This window comes from Dipodomys spectabilis, unplaced genomic scaffold, assembly GCF_019054845.1.
Source record: "Dipodomys spectabilis isolate Male_0828 unplaced genomic scaffold, ASM1905484v1 ptg000026l, whole genome shotgun sequence".
NCBI classification, from domain to species: Eukaryota; Metazoa; Chordata; class Mammalia; order Rodentia; family Heteromyidae; genus Dipodomys; species Dipodomys spectabilis.
This window is the reverse complement of record NW_024870703.1, coordinates 7,523,931-7,548,958: the sequence shown is the minus strand read 5'-3', so window position 1 is coordinate 7,548,958 and position 25,028 is coordinate 7,523,931. Positions and strand designations below refer to the sequence as shown.

The following is a 25,028-nucleotide window of genomic DNA, read 5'->3' as shown; positions in this document are numbered from 1 at the left end:
GGGAGGGAGAAAATGGAGGAGAACATTGGAAGGGGTGACATCATTCAAGATGCATTATAATCATAAACCTGACGCGGAATTTAAACCTCTTTATTTTGTTTTTTATTGTTTTTGTTTTTTATTTTGGTTTGTTTTGTTGAACTTTGACTTAAGTCAAATGTGAATCTATCACATTTCAGCTAATATATTGGTATACACTTGCATATCACCCAATGTATTTGCTTATAAATCTATAAGTTAAATCTAGCTTCAACATATAAGGGAAAACATGCATCCTTGGTCTCTCTGGGCCTGACTCAACATAATTTTTCTAGGTCTTTCCATTCCTTTACCAATGGTACAATATTATTCTAATGGATGAGTAAAATTCTACTGTGTATATACACCACATTTTCTTGACCTATTCTTCCATTGAGGAGCATCTGGGCTGATTCCATACCTTGGTGATGGTGAATAGTGCTGCAATAAACATGGCTGTGCTGGTGACATAATTGTATCCTGCTGTCTAATCTTTTGGATAAATGCCCAGGACTAGAATTGCTAGATCACAGATTAGTTCTTTAATTTTGGGGGGGAGTGTCTGGTCGTGGGGCCTGAACTCTGGGCCTGGGCACTGTCCCTCAGCTCTTCAGCTCAAGGCGAGCGCTCTACCACTTGAGCCACAGCGCCACTTCTGGCTTTTTTCTTTTTGCTTATGTGGTGATGAGGAATCGAACCCAGGGCCTTATGCATGCAAGGCAAATGCTCTACCACTGAGCCACCTTCCCAGCCCTCTTTAATTTTTGAGGAACCTCCATACTGCTTCCTTCCTCTCTTCCTCCCTCTCTTCCCTCTTTCCTTCCTTCCTTCCTTCCTTCCTTCCTTCCTTCCTCCCTTCCTCCCTCTCTTCCTCCCTCCCTCCCTTCCTCCCTCCCTCCTTCCTTCCTTCCTTCCTTCCTATTTCCTTTTTTCCCTTCTCTCCTGTTATCTTTAAGTATGCTGAGGATTTTAGTTCAACATGTTAATTTATAAGTATATGAATCGTGTGTGTGTGTGTGTGTGTGTGTGTGTGTGTGTGTGTGTGCGCGTGCGTGCACACACACACGTGCATGCACAGGTAGTGGAATTTGGACTCAGGGCCTTGGGCTGTTACATGGCTTTTTTACTCAAGGTTGGTGCTCTACCACTTGAGCCACACTTCAATTCACAATAGTGCATCTTGATCAATGTCACCCCTTTCATCATTTTTCCCTCTCTCTCCCAACTCTACCTATCCCCCTTCCTTTCTTTTCTCTTCTTTTTTCAGTGCTAAGAATCAAACCCAGGCCCTTCTCCATGGTAGGCAAGTACTCTATCTTTGACCTACACCTCCAGTCCTTCTAGGGATTTTCTTTTAATGAGATGATTAAAATGATGTCAAATTGATAGTAGCAATAGCTACATATTGATTAAACTTTAATTGTATGCTTAAAACTGGAAATTGTTTATAAATTATATCTCAATAAAGCTGTTAAATGCTTATTATTTTATAGAAAAAATCAGCAGTGAAGACTGGGTGTGTTTCAATGGTAGAGCACTTGTTTGGTATATGCTATACCCTGGCTTCCATCCTCAGCATGCTTTTCCAATCTTTTGTGTGTGTGTGTGTGTAGCTTCACAGAGTTGACAATAGTGACTTAATGTCACAACCATCTTTTTCCTTCAGCAGAGTGTATTTTGTCCTCAAAACAGTAGTTCAGTGTTCCTTCCATGTTTGAGAAGAAAACTCCCATGATCAAACTGCATGCATTCAATCTGCACTGAGCCCCACAGGTGAAAGCAAAGCATCTAAGAGGAAAGTGCTCTGTCTAAGAGTTCTGCTCTGAACAATGTCCCCCTTTGTGGAAAGAAATAGGAAACTGCAGAAAAGCTGAGCAGTATAAGATAGTAGAAATAGAATTTACCTTCTTGCTTTAAACACTGCACCATTTATGGGCAGGTACATAAGTGTGATCATACCAGTGTAGTAGGCTTTTGCTAACTCCTTTAAAAATGGCTGTTCATGGAAATAGTAAGCAAAATACCATACAAAACATTTTTATAGGTCTATGAGACTATCATGTCTATTCATGATCAGATATGTTGTAGTACATGATATGCAATTTTCCCACAAAAGCTTTATTTCCAAAGCTGCCTGGACAGGGGCTACTACTTCTGATTTGCATCATACTTTTTGAGTATTTTCGCATACTATCATGTTCGGTACTCAAAACAGCCCTGTGAAATCAAGAGGGCAGGTATTACTGGCCCCATTTTGCAGATAGAAAACTATTTTTAGGTAAGTAGGGCAAGGTATTATTACCCTCTTCATTTTATGAATGAGGAGATTTATTTTATACAAGCAGTGTGCTAGAAATGACTCAAGGAGGCACTTAAAACCTGTAGCTGATGAAGTTTGGGGAACTATTTTGAACTAGAGATCAAGAGAAGAGAGTATGTGCTGGGATGCTTGTGGAAATGACATGCTATTGTTGCCTTATATTTATTACACTTTCATAAGGTGCTTTTAGGCCAAACACCAGATATCCATGTCTTGTAATGTTAGAGGATGATTGGCAAGGCTGTCTCTAGCACAACTCCAGGGGACACCATTCATATAGAGATGATGCCACTGCCGCAGCATTTATTATGAGTGGCATTCCTTTGAGTTGACAAAGCAGTCTGGACTCTGAATCACAGATGCTGTATAGATATTACAGCTCTGAAGCAGGGCAAATCCTATCAAGTTTTATCTCCACATAATTTTCTCCAAGAAGTACTCATGTTCTAACAGATCTTTCTAGGCATCATGTAATTTGATAAGCATTTATGTTCCATTTTAACTATTATTTATCTTTTTATATTATTCTGTTTTGCATGTAAGTTTTGCTTTGTAGAAGTTTATCTCCTTGAAAAGACTGTTAAAAAACTGTTCTAGTTTTTTTAAGCTTCAGACTTTCATATGCACAACAATCGGTACAGTATATTTGAACCATCAGTTTGCCTTCAACAAATTGGAGTCATTTGGTGTAAGTATAAAGAGAAATAAATCTAGAAATACATCAGTTAGTCTATGAAAGAGAATCTCTCCCTTTGGAGTTACTATTTATTTATAGCCTTTTGAGACAAAACTTATGGCCTTAAACCTTGTACCAGTATATGGTGAATTACGTGAGTAAATTCGAGTTCTATTTACTAAGGCTGTTAAGTTTCAGGAACCAACTACTGGCAGAACAGTCAGTCATTTCCAGCTGTATCTGGATTGTATTTCCTGAAAGAGAAAGTATTACATTGTTTATAATTACGAATGGTTCATATCTAAAAGTCAAGACTCTGTGGGGGAGAAAAATCTGTTAAAACAAACAACTATTTTTTAAGAAGCGTGTCAGAGGTTGACTTCATTAGCTCTATGTAATAGAAACCTGACTAGAAAAGTAGCTTAACCAAATAGGGTTCTGTTGTGGTTGTTTTGAGACACTTAGTTGCCCAGGGTAGTCTTGAACTCAGGATCCTCTTGTCCTAGTCTCCCCAGTGCTGAGAGTATAGATCTGAGCCATTTTGTCTGGTTTTCAAAAGAAGTCCAAATATTTTTTTAAAAATCCCTATGCCTATCAATGGACAAATGGATCAAGAAAATGTGATACACACACACACACACACACACACACACACACACACACACACACAATGGAATTCTATGCTTCTATTAAATAGAATGATATTGTTCATTCTTAAGGAAATGGAAAGACTTCAAACAATTATATTAAGCTAAGTAAGCTAGACACAAAGGAACATAGGTTACATGGTTTCTCTCATTTGTTGTACTAGAATGTGTCTATAAACACGATGTTAAAAGGCAAAAAAATACACTTGGACATCCTAAATTATAAAGGACTCTAGACATTCACACAATGAGACCAAAGGAGGATATTCTTAGGAGAGGATCACAAAGGCTCAATAGCTATGTGTGTATGATCATATAAAATGATATTTATTGAAATGAACCCCAAGAAATGGAAATAAGAGGTTTTTTGCTATTTTTTTCTTTGTCACTGTTTTTGTTCTTTGTACTTTTTGTCTTGCATGCAAGTTTATCTATTTTGGGAAGGGTAAGGGGGAGCACAGAAAAGGAGGAACAAAGGGTGAACAAATGCAGCAGTGACGCTCACTAGACACCATGTTGGAAGTGAACCATACAACTTGTGAGAGTAGTTGGGAAGGAAAAACTGAGAGAAAGGGAAGGGGTGACACTGTTCAAAAAGAAATGGGCTCATTATCTAACTTATGTAACTGTAATCCTTCTATACATCACCTTTACAATAACAATAGAAAACAAAATTTTAAAAAATCTAGAGCAGATAGGATTGCAAACAAAAATATAGGTTATCTAGTTGAATTTGAATATCAGATAAACAATGAATAATATTTTAGCCTAAGTATTTTTTTGTGCAAAAATTCAGCTGAACAACCAGCATTTTATTTGTCAATCACAGAAACCCAGAAGCTGTGCAGTTGTTTTTAAGGATGTCTGTGGTTTCCTTCTGTGGTTCTATCCCACTAACCTTTGTTTGTTTTTTTGTTTGTTTGTTTGTTTTGTGGAAAGCAGTACTAGAGTTTGAACCTCATACTCTACATATGAACCTCATACATATGAAAAATTTCTTCTCTACTCTTTATAACTTTTGTATATGTGTTTGCAAGATGAATGTTCTACCTTGAGGCCTCAAATCCGTATTTTATGTGGCATGAATGGGAAAGCAAAGTGGGAAAAACAATGGTCTTAAACCAGCTTCATTGGACCCAAGATAATAGTAGCTCCCCTGGAAACTCTATCTAGTAGATTCCCATTTATATTTCATCTACCCAAGCTGAATAGTACGGCCAGGCCAGCTGTAAAAGTGAGAATATCCTGCCACACAGAAAATCAGGTTTATACCAGGAAAGAAGAAGAAAGAAGACGTGCACTAGGCAACCTGTAATATCTGCAATAAAAGGAAGTGTAATTTTCAGTATCAATTTTGAATTTTATAACTGATCACAAAAATATGCATTATGAATTTGGAAGGTGAAGAAACACACATACATACACATACACACAATGATTTCCTTTTCCTAATCTTTTTTTTGTGTGTGTGTGTGCCAATCCTGGGTCTTGAACTCAGTGCCTACACACTGTCTCTAAGCCATTGCTCATGGCTAGCACTTAAGCCACAGCTCTATTTCCACCTTTTTTTTTGTAGTTAATTGGAGATAAGAATCTCACCAACTTTCCTGCCCAAGCTGACTTTGAACCAAGATGGTTGGCTCTTGAACCACAATCCTTGGATCTCAGCTTCCTGAGTAGCGAAGAGTATAGCACCTGGCCTCATTGTTAGTCTTAACTCCCTTAGGGCCCTTTAACTTTCTGAGAAATTATTGTCCATAGTTTAAAGAACATCAGTGATCTTAGAAAATCTGTGGGGAAACATAAACATCTTGTTTATAGATATGTTCGAAAGAAAAATTGAAATAACCTAAAGGTTATTGCCAGGAAGATGTGTTTCTCAGTTTAAAAAAATTATGACTATTAAACAATTTCATCTAAAATAACACGGAGAATCTCATCCATGATCCAAAAACCCATAGACCTGATCACACTAAAGCCTTTTTGCTACATATTGCTACAATATTACTTTGTAACTGTGTATGATATTTCTTAGAAAGAGAAGGTACCAATGGCTCAAATCTCAAGAGGCCTCTGCCTCTGAAGGATTGTGGTACAAGGCCAGCCTGTGCAGGAAAGTCTATGAGACTCCATCTTCAAAATAGCTAGCAAAAAGCCAAGCATGGCTCAAATGGTAGAGGCCAACTGGGAGCAAGAAAGCCAAGCAACTGCTAGGCCCCAACTTCAAACTCTAGCACTGTCAAAAAAATAAATATAGAGACAACACACAACCTTAGCACCTCTCTCAACCTCTTTAAATAATTAGCATCAAATCACTTTTTTTTGTTGTTGGTCATGGGGCTTGAACTCTGGGCCTGGGTGCTGTCCCTCAGCTCTTCAGCTTACGGTGAGTGTTCTATCACTTGAGCCACAGCGCCACTCCTGGTTTTCTGGTGGTTTATTAGAGATAAGAGTAATGGAATTTTCTGGCCGGGCTGGCTTTGAATACTGATCCTCAGATCTCAGCCTCCTGAATAGCTAGGATTACAAGTGTGAGCCACCAGTGCCCAGCTCAAATTACTTCTTTTCTTTTTTTTTTTTTTTTTTTTGGAGGGGGGGTAGGGGTCCGGTCAGGAGGCCTGAACTCTGGGCCTGGGCGCTGTCCCTCAGCTCTTCAGCTCAAGGCTAGCGCGCTACCACTTGAGCCACAGCGTTAGTTCCGGCTTTTTTTTTTTTGCTTATTTGGTGCTGAGGAATCGAACCCAGGTCCTCATGCATGCAAGGCAAGCGCTCTACCACTGAGCCACCTTCCCAGCCCTCAAATTACTTATTTTCTTATGGAATTTAAAAAGAAAACTAACAAATAGTACCCAGTTACAAGATTTCTGCATCTCCCTCATTTCAGAGTGGTTTTATAAATGTGACTGGTTCTTTTTTTCTGGTTAAACCAGCAGGGATTTCACAATTTTGATGGGATTTCTGTAGCAAAAGCAAAACTAGTCAATCATCTAATTTGACATTATCAAAAGTAGTGGCATCAATTATTCTAGGCTTGGTGTAGGGTACAAATATTTCCCTTTTAAGAAACAGTCTTAACCCCTGTTTTCACTATATTTGATATCAGTATAATTTGGGGAGGGGAAGGGAAAAAAGCAAAATGTTTAAATAGTGATACAGGTTGACCCATTGTAACAATGAGATGTATAAGACACTATGTTGAAAAATGAACTTTATAATTTAGGTGAGGGCAGGGAGTGTAGTGTGGAGGTGGGAGGAAAGGGATGGTAGGGGAAAAACAAAGGAGGAGGCAACAATGCTTGATAAGAAATATACTGATTACCTTGCTCATGTAACTGTAATCTCTTGTACAGTATTTTCACAATAAAAAACTTATTTAAAAAAATAGTGGCATGTGATGAAGTCTGATTCATTTTTTTTCTGTATTGATGAAGAACTCAAGTAAAATAGGAATCTAATTTTCACAAAAAATTTCGCCATGAGTAATGGAGTAATGTTTCCAGTATCATTACTAGAAAGATAAATATTGAAATAAAAGTTACAATTTAGGTTTGTCTTAAATAAGCTTTTTGTTTCATTTTGTTTTGTTTTTATAAGTCGACTACCTGTCTGACTTTATTAAAGCAATACTTATTTGATCTCTAGTTAAAATAAAAGATTCATGTCTAACTGAATAAGCAGCATAATTATTTTGTCAGAGGAATATAAATGAGCGATTCCTCAATTCTTCGGAGAGGTGTAGTTTTTATAAGCTCTGTAGAAGACATTGTTCAGATAAGGTCACACCAAATAGAAGTTTTGCTCATTGGATTAAAAATAGATCAGCTCAGTGACTCAGCAGGTAGCTTATTGCAGTTGCCTGCTGAGAACATCCTAATTCTTCCTTGTACTACATCACAGTGGAACATGTGTGGCTTTATGGGGATTAGCTTATTTAGCTATTAGAAATAAGATCACAGTATATCTAGGACACTCTGTGAGATACAATGATACTAGCAGTTAAGTATATATAAGCATGTGTGCAGCATACCTACTTAAATTTTTTTGTTTTTTGTTTTTTTTTGACTGAGAGTCTTATAGGTCAAATTCTGGTTAAGGATAAGTAAGACCACACTCAAAATAATGTTTTGTTTTAATAAGTTTACAATAATATTATGGCTAAATTGAAAGTGAACAGTAGAATCAGGTTACAGAGAGTATTTAACTGAGCTCTGATTTCTAGATCAAAGCCTGATTTTTTTTTTCTTATCTGACTTCTAGCATAAAGGAAAACTCATTGAAGAAAGAGGGACATAATTTTCCATTTGTTTTAAGTGTTACATGCCCCTATTCTCAGGAAGATGATAATGACCCCAGAGACTACTTGAGTCTGTATAACCAACCTTGTTTTTTTTGTTTTTTTGGTTGGTCGTGGGGCCTGAACTCTGGGCCTGGGTGCTGTCCCTCAGCTCTTCAGCTCAAGGCTAGCGTTCTACCACTTGAGCCACAGCGCCACTTCTGGCTTTTTCTGCTTATGTGGTGCTGAGGAATCGAAACCAGGGCTTCATGCATGCAAGGCAAGTGCTCTACCACTGAGCCACCTTCCCAGCCCCCAACAAACCTTGTTAAATAACAATATCTACCATATTCTTCCTAGTCACCTTTCCACAATTTACCTCTCTATAATCATAACTACTTGCTTTTCTTTAGTCACATCTCCAAAATTTATCACCGTTTGTTAAACTGGTATATAAGCTCTTAGGCCTAATCACTTTTTTGGATTTTGACGTTTCTATGAAACTTCTTAGTCCTTAAATGAAATTTCTAAGGCAGGTGCTGCTGGCTCATGCCTGTAATCCTAGCTACTCATGAAACTGAAGTCTGAGGATTGTGGTTCCAAACCAGCCCAGGCAGAAAAGTCTGTGAAATTCTTATAGCCAACAAACTATGAAAAAAAAAAGCCAGAAGTGGAATTGTGGCTTAAATGATAGAGCACTAGTCCTGAACAAAAGAAGCTCAGAGACAGAACCTAGTCCATGAGTTCAAGCCCAGGACCATAATAATAATAATAATAACAATAATAACAACAACAAATAAAATTTCTAAAAACAAATACATAAAATTTCTAAGCATTTTCTAATAGGAAGACAAATACTATGATTCATAAGAAAGAGACCTTTCAATATCATAAGGCCATTACTTATAGCAATAATTAAGTAATAATGTTTTACATGCTTAGCTTGCTCTTTTCTGACAAGATTTTTTTTTTTTTTTGGGTCCAGTCATGGGGCCTGAACTCTGGGCCTGGGCGCTGTCCCTCAGCTCTTTAGCTCAAAGTTAGCCCTCTAGCACTTGAGCCACAGCGCCACTTCTGGCTTTTTCTGCTTATGTGGTGCTGAAGAATTGAACCCAGGGCCTCGTCCATGCAAGGCAAGCACTCTACCACTGAGCCACCTTCTCAGCCCTAGTCCTAAATCTTTTTAATGGGCAATTCAGTCTTCCAGTTCAGGAATGTTTCCTAAGGACCTTGGAACTATCTTTTTGAAATGTAATCAGGGAAAGGGATAATTCTCTCTACTGTAACCCTCCATCCCCCACACACAACACATCCCAGAGGATGCTAGAGCCTGCCTGCTTTGTCACCTGCCTCCAAACTGAAAAACCTACCTAACTGTGCTTCAGTTATATCTACTTATAGCTGTCAAAAGGACCAGATTCTTTCTGTCTTTGCACACCCCTTTGCCATGTGTCTTTATTCTATGCTATGTTCTGTCTTAATGCTTATTCAGTAGAATCCTTTTCTACTTTTTTTTGAGAAAAGTCTTCTTGGTAGGGAGAAAAAATTGTGTTTTTAGTTCTATTTTGCCAATGTAACCATAGGCTGGGCTTTACTGGCAGGCAAAATTGATGCCACTCTTAATCCTGTTTCCTTTAAGTAATAATAGAGAACCAGTGCAGAGTGGTAGAAAAGCATGGACCCTGGAATTGAGCCCTTGTCTTTGAATCCTGGCTCTGGTTCACTAACAATTGACCTTGTACAAGTCAATGGAAAATGATACTGGACTTTCCTCAGTCTAAATGCTCTCAACGTTCTCTAGCCTCTGTTTTCTCACTGCTAAAGTGATAAATTATGAATAATAATTACTCTTCAGGATTGTTAAAATTAGATAAAACAATATATTTGGCATAGTGCTTGACATACAGAACTACTAAAAAAAAGTTCTATTATTTCCAGTCTGACAAAGGAACTCACAAGGGCTGGGAAGGTGGGTCAGTGGTAGAGGGCTTGCCTTGCATGCATGAGGCCCTGGGTTTGATTCCTCAGCACCACATAGGCAAACAGAAAAAAGCCGGAAGTGGCGCTGTGGCTCAAGTGGTAGAGCACTAGCCTTGAGCTGAAGAGTTGAGGGGCAGCGCCCAGGCCCAGAGTTCAGGCCCCATGACCAGACCCCCTCAAAAAAACAAAAAACAAAAAACAAAGGAACTCACAATAATGAGCCCATATCACTAAATTATTCTCAAAAGGGCATGCTTTTATTCCTAATAAATTATTTAGCAGCATCACCCTAGTTTGAGACTCTGAGTTCAAACTCTAGTACTGCTAAAAGAGAAAAAAAGGGAAAAAAAATGAAATTATTTAGCCAAGCATAATAGCATATTCCTTTATAGAAATTGTACTCTGGAGGTTAAAGCAAGAGGATCATGAGCTTCTGAGACAGACCTTGACCCCAAAAACCAAAATGAACCAAAGTGTTTAAATGTAAAGTTATTCTTCTTGCATTTTAATATTATAATATTCAACACTGAGTACTAATCTCATGAAAAGGTATAGTCATACCCAGGCATGGTAATTAGCTTTCCTGTAAGCCCATAAATTGTAAGGATGAGATAGGATCTGGAGTTCAAAGCCAGCCTGAGATACATGTCTCAAAAAAAGTATAATAGTTTAATTGAAATATCAATTCTCTCATATAGATCTAATAGAAGTAAAAACAAACTCCCACCACCCAGGGTATTCCTAACACAGTAGACAGATCTTTTGGTTAATTCCAGGCACTGGAAGTAGCTATTACCCTTTGATCCATATCAGATTTTCTCCCCTCAATGACCACTATCTATCTATCTATCTATCTATCTATCTATCTATCTATCTATCTATCTATCTATCTACATGTATATGTAGTTATCAATTTTGCTTTTATGATTTAACAATAAGGGGCTGGGAAGGTGGCTCAGTGGTAGAGCGCTTGCCTTGCATGTCTGAGGCCCTGGGTTCCATTCCTCAGCACCACATGAGCAGAAAAAGCTGGAAGTGGCACTGTGGCTCAAGTGGTAGAGTGCTAGCCTTGAGCTGAAGAGCTGAGGGACAGTGCCCATGCCCAGAGTTCAGGCCCCACAGCCAACCAAAAAACAAAAAAAGATTTAACAATATAAGTTGGGCTCCAGTGGCTCACACCTGTAATCCAAGCTACTCAGGAGGCTTAGATCTGAGAATCATGGTTCAATGCCAGCCTGGGCAGGAAACTCCTTGAGACTCTTATCTCCAATTAACCACCAGAAAACCAGAATTGGTGTTATGGCTCAAGTGATACAGCTGAAGAGTTCAGGGTCAGTGCCCAAGCCCAGAGTTCAAGCTCCATGACTGACAAAAAAAAAGGTTTAACAATATATTATTGAAGTATTTCTGTAGCAGGTTATATGGGTTCATTTCATTCTTTGGGGGAGGCAAGTACTGGGGTTTGAACTCGAGGCTTTGCTTTTGGTATCCTTGGGTCATATCTTCAGCTGTTTTCATTTAGATCAGATACTTGGGAGGACAATAGTGTTAGAGAAATCAGAAGGGGGAGAATGACTTCATTTTGAATTTGAGACATTCATTCAGCACAGCTCCAGAGATGTTGACTATGTGCTTATAAGGAGATTGGCAATCTTCATAGGGTTACTGGGTAAGGAAAGGAAAGCAAGGATGGGCAGCCAGGGATTCATACCTGATCATAATCCTAGCTACTCAGGAGGCTGTGATCTGAGGATTGTGATTTGAAGCCAGCTTGAAAGTCTCCAATTAACCACCCCAAAACTGGAAGTGCAGCTGTGGCTCAAGTAGTAGAGTCTTGAGCGAGGAAAAGGTAAGGGACAGCACCTGAGCCATGAGTACTGGCACACAGAAAAACACTGTGAGAAAGAGAGACAGAAAGAAAGACAGAAAGAAAGAAAGAAAGAAAGAAAGAAAGGAAGGAAGGAAGGAAGGAAGGAAGGAAGGAAGGAAGGAAGGAAGGAAGGAAGGAAGAAAAGAAGAAAGGAAGAAAGAAAGAAAGAAAAGAAGGGAGGAAGGGAGGGAGGGAGGGAAGGAAGGAAGGGAAGGAAGGAAGGAGAGAGAAAGAAAAGAAAGAAAGAAAGAGGGAGAAAGGAAAGAAAGAAAGAGGGAGAAAGGAGAGAGAGAGAGAGAGAGAGAGAGAGAGAGAGAGAAAGCCAAGTTAACCTATAATCCTAACTTCTCTCCAGGCTGAGATTTGAAGATCCAGATTTGAAGCCAGCCTGGGCAGACAAATCTGAGAGACTCATCTCCAATTAACCTGCAAAAAGATGGAACTGGAGGTATAGCTCATGTGGTAGAGTGTCAGCCTCGAGCAAGCCTCTGTCCCAACCCAAAAAAGAGCAGATGAGGTCTGAGAATAGTTTTGGGAGCTGATAAAGATTTAAAGGCTTATTACTATCAACAGTGACTTCTATAAAATTATATAATTTTTCAGAATATTTCTTCACTTTAACAATTAATTAACCCTTTATAAAATCCATCCTATTAATTAGACCATCTGAAAGTAAGTCTGGGAACTGGCCGAAATGCTTGTTAAAGCCATATGAAAGAGTCTCTTGTTCTTTTGTTTTTTAAACCACTATTTTATGAAATCCTAAAATCCTCTTGTAAATCCCAAACATTCTCAAATTCGGCTCCACAGTAGAGTTTTTCATAAGCATTCTTTCCTTTCATTCTGTGCCTATCTTCAGCATTTAAGAATTATTTAGAAATTATTGTCAAGGTCAGCCTGCTGCAAAATCTGAAAGTAGGTTACTGGATTCCAGAGCATTGTGAGCCTGCGGCTGTTTTCCTTCTTCATAGAGGAAAGCTGTATGTGCTGGGAGTTTTTATCTGGGTTCTAGTCACATCACGAGTAAGCTGTGTGAACCTTGGTAATTGCCTTTTCTCTCCATTTCTTTTCTCTTCTTTCTTTTTTTGGGAGCAATGCTGGGGTGGGGGTGGTTTGAACTCAGGACCATGCATTTGCTAGGCAAGCACTCTACCACTTAAACTGCATCTCCAGCCCTTTGATGGTTTTCTTCTCACTTTTCCCCCAAAATCTTCATTGAATTTAGGCTGGAGGTATATCTCAATGGTATAGTGCTTGTCTAAGGCCTTGGGTTCAATAACCAGTACTACAAAAAAAAAGTATTGAATTATACCAAACTTTAAAAACCCACAAATAATAGGTATTTGTTGGAAACATTTAATATGGTGGTTGCCATTGACCTAGCAGTATAATTCACTTCACTCTCCCATGTGTTTGGTGTAAATTCCTAGCACAATTCAAAAGCATTATAGAGTTCACACATTTCCCTAAGGTTTTTTTTGTTGTTGTTGTTTTTTGTTTTTGTGATGCTAGTGGTTGAACCCAGGGATTTATGCTTGCCATTTGACCATTGAGCTGCTATCTTACTAGCTCCCAAATTTTCTAAAGTCTTTCTTTTTTTTTTTTTTTTTTTTTTTTTTACAGCTGGGCGCTGGTGGCTCACGCCTGTAATCCTAGTTACTCAGGAGGCTGAGATCTGAGGATCGAGGTTCAAAGCCAGCCCGGGCAGGAGAGACTGTGAGACTCCTATCTCCAATAAACCACCAGAAAACCGGAAGTGGCACTGTAGCTCAAGTGGTAGAGCACTCGCCTTGAACTGAAGAGCTGAGGGACAGCGCCCAGGCCCAGAGTTCAAGCCCCAGGACCGACCCCCTCCCCCCCAAAAAAACAGTAATAATATTATTCATGATCAAAAGACTATACAAATTCACAGAAGAGAAATTATAGGCAGGTAAGTATAGGGTTCAGGTTATCGCTTTCAAGGGTTTCGTGAATATTAGAAATAGTGAATGTTAATCATGTAGTATAGTGTTTAGCACATTATGGCTCTGAAAGAAAACAAGTGAGTGTTCTGGTTTGTTTCGGTTTTGTTGAGACTGGTGATTTGACTTAAGGCCTCCAGCTTGCTAGGCAAGTGTTCTACCACCTTAACTACACCCTCTAGTCCTTTTGATTTTTTTTTTTTTTTTATTGTAAAGATACTATACAGAGGGTTACAGTTACATGAGTGAGGTAATGAGTATACTTCCTCTTGAACATTGTTACCCCCTCCATTGTTTTCCCCCTACCATCCCCTCCCTCCCTCCCTTCCCCGAGGTTCTTTTTTTTTTTATTGTGATTAAGTGATTACATAATTTCAAAGTCACAAGTTCATTCTAACTTTCCTGGAGGAAATTGTCTATCACAGTCTGTAATATATAACAGTGTTCACATGTTATATACCATATTTGTGATCAGCAGCATGGGGATATTTAGTAGTGGTTCAACCAGATGAGCGGGAGTTCTTTGTTTCTTAAGTCCTGTTAGTTTTGTCGTGTCACCTAACATTTTGGATTTAGCATCCACTTATCAGGGAGACCATGTACCATTTGTCTCTTCGTTCTTGGCTTACCTTGCTCAACATGATTCCTTCTAGCTCCATCCATTTCCCTGCAAATGCCATTATTTTGTCATTTCTAATGGCTGCATAATATTCCATTGTGTATAGATATCACAATTTTTGGATCCATTCAACTGTGGTGGGGCATCTAGGTTGTTTCCATATCCTAGCTATTCCGAACAGTGCTGCAATAAACATGGAGGTGCACGTGTCCTTGTATATTGGTTCCTGTTGTTCAGGGTAGATGCCTAGAAGTGGTATGACTGGGTCGTAAGGGACGTCAATCTTTAGCTTTCTAAGGAACGTCCAGACTTCTTTCCAAAGTGGTTGTATAAGTGTACATTCCCACCAGCAGTGTAATAGGGTTCCTCTTTCTCCACATCCCCTCCAGCATTTGTCGTTGGCTGATTTGTGGATGTGGGACATTCTTAAAGTCTTTATTTTCAAAAACATCAAGCCTATAAAAGCCTGAATAGTACAACAAACCATATATCCTTCACCTAGACATAACTTCTGTAACTTTTTCTTCTCCTCTGTTTCTATAATTTTTTTACTAAGCACAGAGTAAGTTATGAAACCTTACTCCTTAATACTTAATATGTAACTCTTAAGAACAAGAATATTGTGATATAAGACTATAATGTTAATAACTCACACAAGAAACATCATTATCCTGCATTTAATACATGTCCAATTTTAGAAAACTATCCTTCAAATGACCTTTAAAGTTACTTTCCCTCCAGTTTAGGAGTTAATCAAAGTCCATGTCTTTCTAATCCCATTTATTTAGGAAAGTCATTTAGTTTTGTTAATTTTCTCTCTCTCTCCTCTCTCTCTCTTTCTCTCTCTCTCTCTGACACAGGGGTTTGAGCACAAGGCTAGAGCTTTATCACTTGGACCATACCTCTAAAAGCCACAAAGCAGGCTTTGTGGTAGTTATTTTGGAGGTAGATGAAGTCTCATGGACTTTTCTGCCCATGGTGAACAATTGCTTCAAACCACAATCCTCCAGATCTCAGCCTCCTGAGTAGCCAAGATTAAAGATGTAAGCCAAAAAAGTATTTCTATTACTTTTGTAATGCTACTTTAGAGGTATTTTAGGCATCTATCACTAGTCACCTAATTGTTGAAATGTGTCATCAACTTTTTGAAGGGACTGTGCTCATCAATGTGCAAGTATGAAAGTAACTTGATTCTTCATCACCAGTTTCAGTTAAATGTCTGTTTGAAAACACCCACTCTATTCAGTTACTCCCAGATAACTAAAAGTCCTCTGGACTGTTCCAAACAAGAAAGGGTAGATATCCAGAAGCATGAGCTTAGAAGAAAGGTGATGCAGGTTTGATGAGCAGCCAGATAGCTTTAAGAGGTAAATTCCCACTTGGGGTTTTACTTGGAATGAGCTATTGAAACTAGATGTTAATGTCTTGCTGCCTGGCATGTTCCTAGGAAACCCAGTGAGGCCTAAAATGAAGAGATAACAGCAATCATAAAGTGAGCATCAAAGATAGCTTAGCTCCAAGTTTTCTGAAGAACTTTGGTAACCTTGATCTTCTGTTTTGATGGCTGCACAGAGGTTGGAAGATAAAAAATAATACCTAGGCCCTACCCCATAGAGAGCTTACTAATGTATTCTTATAAAGCTAGGACTGCCAAAGATCACAAAGAGAAATAAATTTTTACTCAGTAGTAGACAGAAAGCAATCTTGCCTGTCTTGAACTTAACCCTGAGTAAGAAAAACGATAGAAAAATCTCCTCACCGATTTTATTATCACAAGCTGGACTTTACAATTTTATCCAGGCCCAAAGCAGGCTCTCTATGGGGTTTATTTGTTTTGCAGTGTGAGGATGTAACTCATACCTGCACTAAGCAGGTATTCTATCACTTTAGCTACAGCTCCAAAAAGAACACAGGTTTTTGCTGTTGTTGATTCCGATTACTAATAGTGTCTTGAAAGCAGTAAAAGGTTCCACACCACCAAATAAACAAGTTCTGAGGTTTTCTCAAGGTAAATTTAACAGCTCCAGCTTCTTCAATGTTTATCAAAATACAAAAGAAAAAAAAGTAGCAGCAGCAAATCTGACCTTTGCAGGCTGAGGGAGGAGGCTGCTTCACTCATGGAGATGGAGGTGCTCTGAGACTGTGGGTCTGGAGTGGGCCGGCCCTCCCAGCTTGCACAGACTCCTGCTGGCTAGACCCAGACTTCCAGCCAGCACTTGGAACAGGTGCCAGAATTGGGAACATGGGCTGCTGCTAGGCCACAGGCCCATCAAGGATGAGGCCATGCCTTGAGACCCTGCAATGCCCCCTGCCAGCCCCTTGGTGACCATGTGAGCATGAGTACAAGCACAACCCTATGGAATGCAGGTGATCCATAGACAGGCCAGTCATGGGGACTCTACTGTGACCATGCAGGGGATGGTGGTTTGTTTGTCACGGTCTCTAGCTGATCTGATGGACTATCACTCAGGCGGTTACTGCAAAAACCTACACTAGGCAGAGTCTCCCTTCTATGTGTTCTGCTTGTATTTTTAACAATTTTTTTTAAAAAAGGCATTGAGTTCAGGTTAAAAACCAAGCACCAAATGGATTCCGAACCTGATCTACCCCCACTGGCTCCTGGAGACCAGGTGCCCACATGTCCAAATCTCTTCTCAGTTGATTCTTTTTACAATAAAAAAAAAGCCGAGTAATATTGCATATTACCAGAAACTACCTCAGTGTAAACAGAAACTACATTAAATAGAAACCTGGCTGCACATAGCTAAGATTTGGAACCAACCCAGATGCCCCTCAGTAGATGAATGGATCAAGAAAATGTGGTATATATACACAATGGAATTCTATGCCTCCATCAGAAAGAATGACATTGCCCCATTTGTTAGGAAATGGAAAAACTTGGAAAAAATTATATTAAGTGAAGTAAGCCAGGCCCAAAGAAACATAGGTCCCATGGTTTCCCTTATTTGCAATATCTAGTATATGTATGAGTCAAGCGGAAAAGGTCAGATAATGTGATGTCAGGAAAATGAACCCTTAGATATGTATTTTAATGTTTTTTTATGCATTTGTTTCTAACGCATTTATAAGATTATCTCTTTGTTGCTTTGTATGTCCCTCCCCCACAGTATAACCCCTGCTTTCACTATATTTGATGTCAGTATAACTTGTGGAGGAGATGGGGAAAAACAGTTGTTTAAGGATACAGGTGGACCTGTTGCAACAATGAGAAGTACAAGTTGACATGTCCAAAACGAGCTTTACAACGTCGGTGCGGGGGGGGGGGGGGGGGGGGGGGAGGAGAAGGATTGGGATTGGGGGGAGGGGGGAGGCTGGGAAGGGATGTGAAGGGTAAACCAAAGGAGGAGGCTGCAATGCTTGGTAAGAAATGTACGCATTATCCTGCCCATGTAATTGTAACCCCTCTGTACAGTATGTTCACAAATAAAATAGAAAAAAAAGAAAAAGAAAAATAAATGAGAGACATAAGGAAAAAAAAAAAAGAAACCTGGCTGCAGGCTGCATCTGCACATGCACAGCACGGTATGGTGCACACTGTGACCAACCCATGGACACAGCTTCTGGCACTCAGGACCACAGACTTGCACGTTTGCCACATGAGAGGAAAGCAGAGGGTGGAGAGGACAAATTGATGAGGAGGGGGAGTTCTGGTTCACTTCTGGTTCCGGAGCTGATTGGACAGCCAGTCCAGTCCTTCCTAGAGCCCATCCCCGCTGGTGGTACAGGTGGCCTGAATGTACCAGTTTCCTGTGGTGTAGAGAGTGTAGCCCCAGCTTGTCTGTGATTTCAGCAGTATTCATGGCATTGGGGAGGTCCTGCTTGTTGGCAAACACTAGTAAGACAGCATCCCGGAGCTCATCCTCAGCCAGCATCCACATAAGCTCTTCACCAGCCTCGTTGACACGCTCCCTGTCATTGCTGTCCACCACGAAGATCAAACCTTGGGTGTTCTGGAAGTCGTGGTGCCACAGTGGCCGGATCTTGTCCTGGCCACCCACATCCCACACAGTGACGCTGATGTTCTTGTATTCAACAGTCTCCATCTTGAAACCTATGCTGGAAATGGTGGTCCCGATTTCACCCAGCTATAGTTTGTACAGAATTGTCTTCCCGGCAGCATCCAGGCCCACCATGAGGATGCACATTTATTTTTATTTATTTATTTACTTAGTTACTTATTTATTTATTTAGTCAAAAAGGGCCTTGAAGAGGTTTGCAAAGATATTCCCCATGCTTGTGGACAGGTGGAAGCAACACCGGCCAAAGACCTCAGCAGCAGCTGCTCCCAACTTAGCGTTGGTATCACTCCCACCAAGACGACAGTTTTAATATGGACCTTTAAGGAATCAGATCCACTGAGAATATATCAAGACCAGTGATTCAGATCACAATAAAAATTAATCCATCTATAAATATGAAAGTTTCATTAAGTGTCTTACAAGAAAAAATATTGTTATTGCTTTTATTGTTATTGCTCCTGTATTATTGTGACATATTGGAAAAATTACCTGTAACAATGTGCATTATAAAAGAATTGAAAAAAAAATATTTTAACATTCAAGCAAAAAAAAAAAAATTAATCCATCTATCCATCAATCTAACCACACAAGGAAATAAGGCACTCAGGACAAGAACTAGCAGAAATCAAACAATAGAATCAGATCTACAAAGACTTCATATACTGTTATTTCAAGCATAACATAAAATTCTTTCTTTAGGACTAGAGACAGAATTCAATGGGTAAAGTGCTTGCCTAGCATTATGGGATAGCCCTGAATTCAATCCCCAGTAATATAGAAAAGAAGAAGAAAAATTACTATATTTAATATGAATAAATTAAAGCAGGCTTGAAAATATGAATAAGGAACAAAATACTATAACTACATTTAAAATATGATCAGGGCACTGGTGGCTCAAGTCTATAATCTTATCTACTCAGGAGGCTGAGATCTGAGGATTGTGGTTCAAAGTCCATGAGACTCTATCTCCAATTAACCACTAGAAAACTGGGAGCAGACCTGTGGCTCAAAGCAGAAAAGCTCCGGGATAGTACCCAAGCCCACAACTGAAAAAAAAAATACAATAAGGAGCCAAACAGATTTTCTAAAGATAAAAATTTTAATCATTGAAATAGAAAGCTCAATAGATCAAGTATCAGAATAGAAACAGATAAGGAGAGTATTTGGAGATGAGTCCAGTTTAGGCTTCTAATCACATAGCTCCAGTCATGCTGAGGGCAGTTTCAAAATTCCAAACATGTTCAGAGTTAAGCTTTCTACTTTTCCAGCTCGGTCTTACTGGACCTAGAAGCCTGAAGTGGCTCAGACAGCTTGTCACCTGCTTCTCCCCTCCCACTCTTCTCCCCATTTGCTGACTGCTGATTCTGATCTCTCTGTTATGTGCAAGGGGAACAGAGGATAAAAGAAAAGGAGACTCTGGTAGGGCGCTCACCTTGAGCTGAAGAGCTGAGGGACAGTACTCAGGCCCTGAGTTCAAGCCCCACGACCGACCAAAAAAAAAAAAGAAAGAAAGAAAGAAAGAAAAAGAAAAGAAAAGGAGAAACTAGCTTGTATGCCTGGTACTGTGTCTTCTGATATGTGCCCCCTCCCCCACCTCCACCAGGGTATAGAGAACATCCAAAGCTGAGTCTCTCCTAAGGGTTGTTTTTTTAATCAGAAGTTGCTCTTCCCCCTCCATCTACCCAGATTATAACAATCAATGCAAGCAATACATAGCTGTCTGCTTTTGATGGCTCTTTCATTCTGAGTATCTGGTGATTCTTCAACCCACAGGATTCTTTTCCAGATGATCAGTACTTTGTGGATTCCACTTTGTTCCCTGGGCATAGTCTCTTTTGTCCATTGTACACACACATATAGCTTCACTCATACTACCAGGGGGCAAATTCTGGAATGTCTCCTTGAGGCATCTTCCTTTTGGTTTGAGGTAAGGAGAGGGGTACCTTCATATCTGCCCCCATATAAAGCTAGCGGAGAAGAAAACACTTTCCAAAGATATACTCACTCTGTCTTTTCTACCTCAACTTCCTTATATTTTAAGGTCAAATTTAGGCTCATGAAAGACATTAGTATTATATACTCATAGCAGGTCCAGAGTGACTGAGTCACTCATTGTATTGATTTTAGCTTTTATGGTCAAGACAAAGCACAGACAGAGTACAGCCATTTGTGTCATATTTCATTGGATTTTATCCCAAATGATTGAAATCGTTACTTTTTTTTAAAAGAAGCAGGAAAAGATTACAATATCTTCTGTCAGACAGTTAAGGCTGAAAATGCAAACTACAAAGTGGGAGAAGGTATAATGCATATTACAAAAGGCTCATATTCAGATTTATAAATTCCTACAAACGAATAGAAAAATGGTCAATTCTGGGCAATAGTGGCTCAAACTTCTAATCCTAGTTACTCAGGTGGCTGAGATCTGGAGGACTGAGGTTCAAAGTCAGCCTGGGAAGAAAAGACTCATTGCCTGGTTTAGATGAGGTATAAGGAAAGGTGGTTTGATAGGCCAGCAGGTACAAAGCTAGAGTTAAATAGAAAGAAAGTCTGATATTTTATTTAGTAAGTTAACTATAATTAAAGAAGATATGTTTAATGTTTACCACAGTGGAATGATGAATGTTTAAGGTGATGAAAAATATGCCAAGTTGTACTGGAAAAATATGGTGACTTTTATTAGGGTAGTGGCAATGAAGTGGCTAGATAGATTTGAAAGAGTTGAAGGCTCCCCCATGGTATAACCCCTGTTTTCACTGTATTTGATGTTGTATAATTTGTGGAGGGGAAGGGAAAAAACAAATTGTTTAAATAGGGGTACAGGTGGACCCTTTGCAACAATAAGATGTACAAGATGTTATGTCGAAAATGAACTTTACAACTTTGGTGGGGGGGGGGGGAGATGGAAAGGGATGGGAAGGGGAAACAAAGGAGGAGGCAACAATGCTTGATAAGAAATGTACTCATTACCTTGCCCATGAAATTGTAACCCCTCTGTACGATATTTTCACAATTAAAAAAAAATCAAACTTGCCTCTATTAAAAATGTGGAATCTACAAAAAAAAAAAGGGTTGAAGGCATGTGTGTATGGGGGTGGGCTTACGTGTGTGCATGCTCATGTGTGCACCTATATGTATTTAAATAATTATTACAAAACTCATAGAAGTCAGTTTCTGGAGGGAATGATAATTGCTGAGAACTTTTTGGTTGGAGCCATCTTGAAATAGAGCCTGAATTTACAGACACTATAACCAGAGTTTGAATCTTGACTTTCTGCCTCTGCCTAGATGTGCCAATTCAATTCTTTAATTGAATTATAAACTGGTTTGTTGAATGGTAGCTCCTTTGTACAGCTATTTAAAGATAATAAAGGTATAATTAAAACATGTGAAAAGGGCAAGAAAAAAAAAGACTTCATTGCCAAAATAACCAGCAAAACATGGATGATGGTGTGGCTCAAGTAGTAGAGCATTATTTGAAATGGCGTGTGGCTTGAGTGGTAGAGCGCTTGCCTTGAGCTGAAGAACTGAGGGCCAGTGCCCAGGCCCAGAGTAAAAGCCCCATGATGACAAAAAAAAAAAAAAAGGAAGGAAGGAAGGAAAGAAAGAAAAGAAAAAGCGAGAAAGAAAGAAGGATAGAAGAAGGAAGGAAAGAAGAAGGAAGTTAGGAAGGAAAGAAGGGGGAATGGGGGAAAGGAGGAGCAAGCAAGCAAAATCTCTCATAGAATGGGATTTAGTAAAAATTAAAGTGTGCTCAAATCAGTTAGTTATCAGGGAAGTACAAATTAAAACCACAATGAAGTACCTATTACATACACACTTGAATGGATAAGATTAATGAGCTTATGGAGTGGTTGAAATTTTCTATATCAATGGGATAAAAGTATAAATTGATTTAAAGAAAACATGTTGGAAAACAACCTAGCAGCAGCTAATAATTCTGAACTTTTGAATTTGGAGTGTATCTCAATGATAGAGCACTTGCCTAGCATATATGAGGCTCTGGGTTTCATTTTAGCCTTGCAACAACAACTACAAACTAACTAATCCTGAACCATTTGTTTGATACAGGGTTTTGTTATGTAGCCCAGATTGGTCATAAACTCTCCTGTTTCACCTTCTCCCTAGCAATTTCATTCCAGGTATTTAAATAATAGAGCACATGTCCTCTAGTAGATATAGCACAAGCCGAAACAATACAACTGTCTAAAGAGAACAGAATATATACAAATTATGATGTATTCCTAAGAAGGAATAGCATACAGAAAGAAAAATGAAGTACTACTTTTACAACCATGTGGATGAATCTTATATTAGTAAACAGTTGGAGATAAACATGCCCATATTACACCCATTCTATGATTTCATTTACATACAGTTTGAAAATAAGCAAATCTATAGTATTGAAGTAGTTTTCAGGGAGAGGCTGAGATTAAATAAATCCCTGATATCTCTGAGCCTCAGTTTCTTCATTTATGAAATAGAATTATTTCATTGATCATGAAGGTCAAATGAGAGAATGTGTTTAAAAACCGAAAAAAGCATCAGCTATCATAACAAATATACTAAACAAAAAAAAATTCAAAGCACATTTTCTTTTACAAATTGTCCTCTTTCAAGAAATCATCTAACTTTCATGTGAGAAATAGAAAATGGAGGCCTCTCATTCTTTTTAATCCCCATGAGTCACCAACAGATGTACACTATAGCCACACAGACTTCTACAAGATAAATTTAGAAGCTTTTCATGGCAATAAAATACTGGCATCGTAAAACAAACAACTTGTTCCAATAGACAAGTGTAGGATGGCTCTTTCTTACTATAATCTGGATGTCTCAGTTACACCTAGTTTTGTTGCAAATAGGAACCAATGCAAGCTAATTTAAGCAAAAAGGAATGTGGAGATGTCTAACTACTCAAAGCAGTTAAAGTAGGAAAATAGCTGGGCTTTAGAAATCAAAACCAACTCAGTCTCGAAGCACCCAGACTTGGCCTCTGTTTCCTATTCCTGCTTCTCTTGGGACCTCTGTTTCGTTCTTTGCTCCCATCAGATTAGTTCTTTCTACCTCCTAGGGCACAGTTTGGGGAACTGTAACAGTTCCTACAACAGCTCCAACTTGACAGCCTTTTCTCTGAGAAGATTAGTCCAACCTGGTTTAAGGCTAAGTCCTTGTTTTGATCTCAATTCAACTATCCCAGGAGAAAAGTAGTTTGACCTGGCTTGAGAAGAGTGCCTACCCTGGCCTGGACATATGACCAGAAGTGCAGTGTCATTTTAATAACAATACCAACCCATCTTGGGCCAATCACATTTCTCTTTCTTGCTTGCTTCCTTCTTGCTTTGGTTTGTCGTGGGGCTTGAACTCTGGGTCTAAGCACTGTCCCTAAGCTTTTCAGCTCAAGGCTAGCACTCTACCACTTGAGCCACAGTGCCACTTCCGGATTTCTGGTGGTTTATTGGAGATAAGAGTCTCACAGACTTTCCTGCCCAGGCTGGCTTTAAACTGCGATCCTCAGATCTCAGCCTCCTGAGTAGCTAGAATGAGAAGTGTGAGCCACCTACACCTGGCCCAATCACATTTCTATGCCAGACATTTGGAAAAGGCATCTAAAGACTGGATCAGTTCCCCGTGGGTCCCAGGCCATGGAGTACAGATAAGGAGCACTTGCCTATATCTGCATGATATAGAAGCAGCTGCATAAAAACAGAGAGAAAAGACAGACTGCAGTTTTTAAAAGAGACAGTTACTAGTTTCCAACTTTCCAATTCAGTTTTAGCTCATGGTTTAAATCGCCAACCTACAGTTGGGTTCCATGAAATCCTCCTTCGTGCTTATTATAGATGTGTATCTAGCTAAACCGACTTAAGTGGATTTATGTTCACTGTCACCAGAGGATCTGAAAGCATTGGAAAACATTAGTGTGCAATGAGTTTCTTTTCTATCTACACAGATATAAAGTCATTTGCCCTGAGTTCTGGCTACAGTTGTATCAAGTGTTCTTTATGGACTTGCCTATAAATCAAGAAGACATGACAATGCCTATCAAGTTTAATATAAAAGCAATACCTGAAACACTATACATAATCCTAGCTCTGGGACTACAGTCTACTGGAGAATTCAGAGCATGCCTAAAACAAAGACTAACATAAAACAGTGTATAATTAAGTATTAAATTACATAGCACAGAAAGATTCCTACTATAGTTTGAGAGAGTGGAATCCTTTAGACCGAAATGGGCAGAATGAGACAGGAGGAGTGGATTCCATAGTGAGCAAATAAGCAGACTGGAAAAGAAGGTTCAAGTTGCTAATTAGTAGAAAATTTGCTTAAAAATAGTTCCTGGGCTGGGAATATAGCTCAGTGGCAACAGTGCTTGAGTAGCATATTCAAAGCTCTGGGTTCTGTCTCCAACACTACAAAAAACAAACAAACAAATCAAAATAGTTCTCTCATTTCTGGTTACTATTCTAGTGAATTTTTAGTCATGTGTAATGTTGGGGAATAATGACACCACACTTGTTTTTAATAGAAGTTGTTCACTACAATCTCATAGCATTTTCAATGCAGTGTACTTTCATTAGCTTAGTGATACTGGAAAATTTGTGTTCCCTGGGGCCAACT

The 25,028-nt window shown here is 39.2% G+C and overlaps 1 pseudogene; it reads right to left on the bottom strand.

The window, feature by feature from the left end:
• Positions 1-18,026: 18,026 nt before the first annotated feature.
• On the bottom strand, positions 18,027-18,486 carry LOC122104555 (annotated as a pseudogene).
• Positions 18,487-25,028: the final 6,542 nt, after the last annotated feature.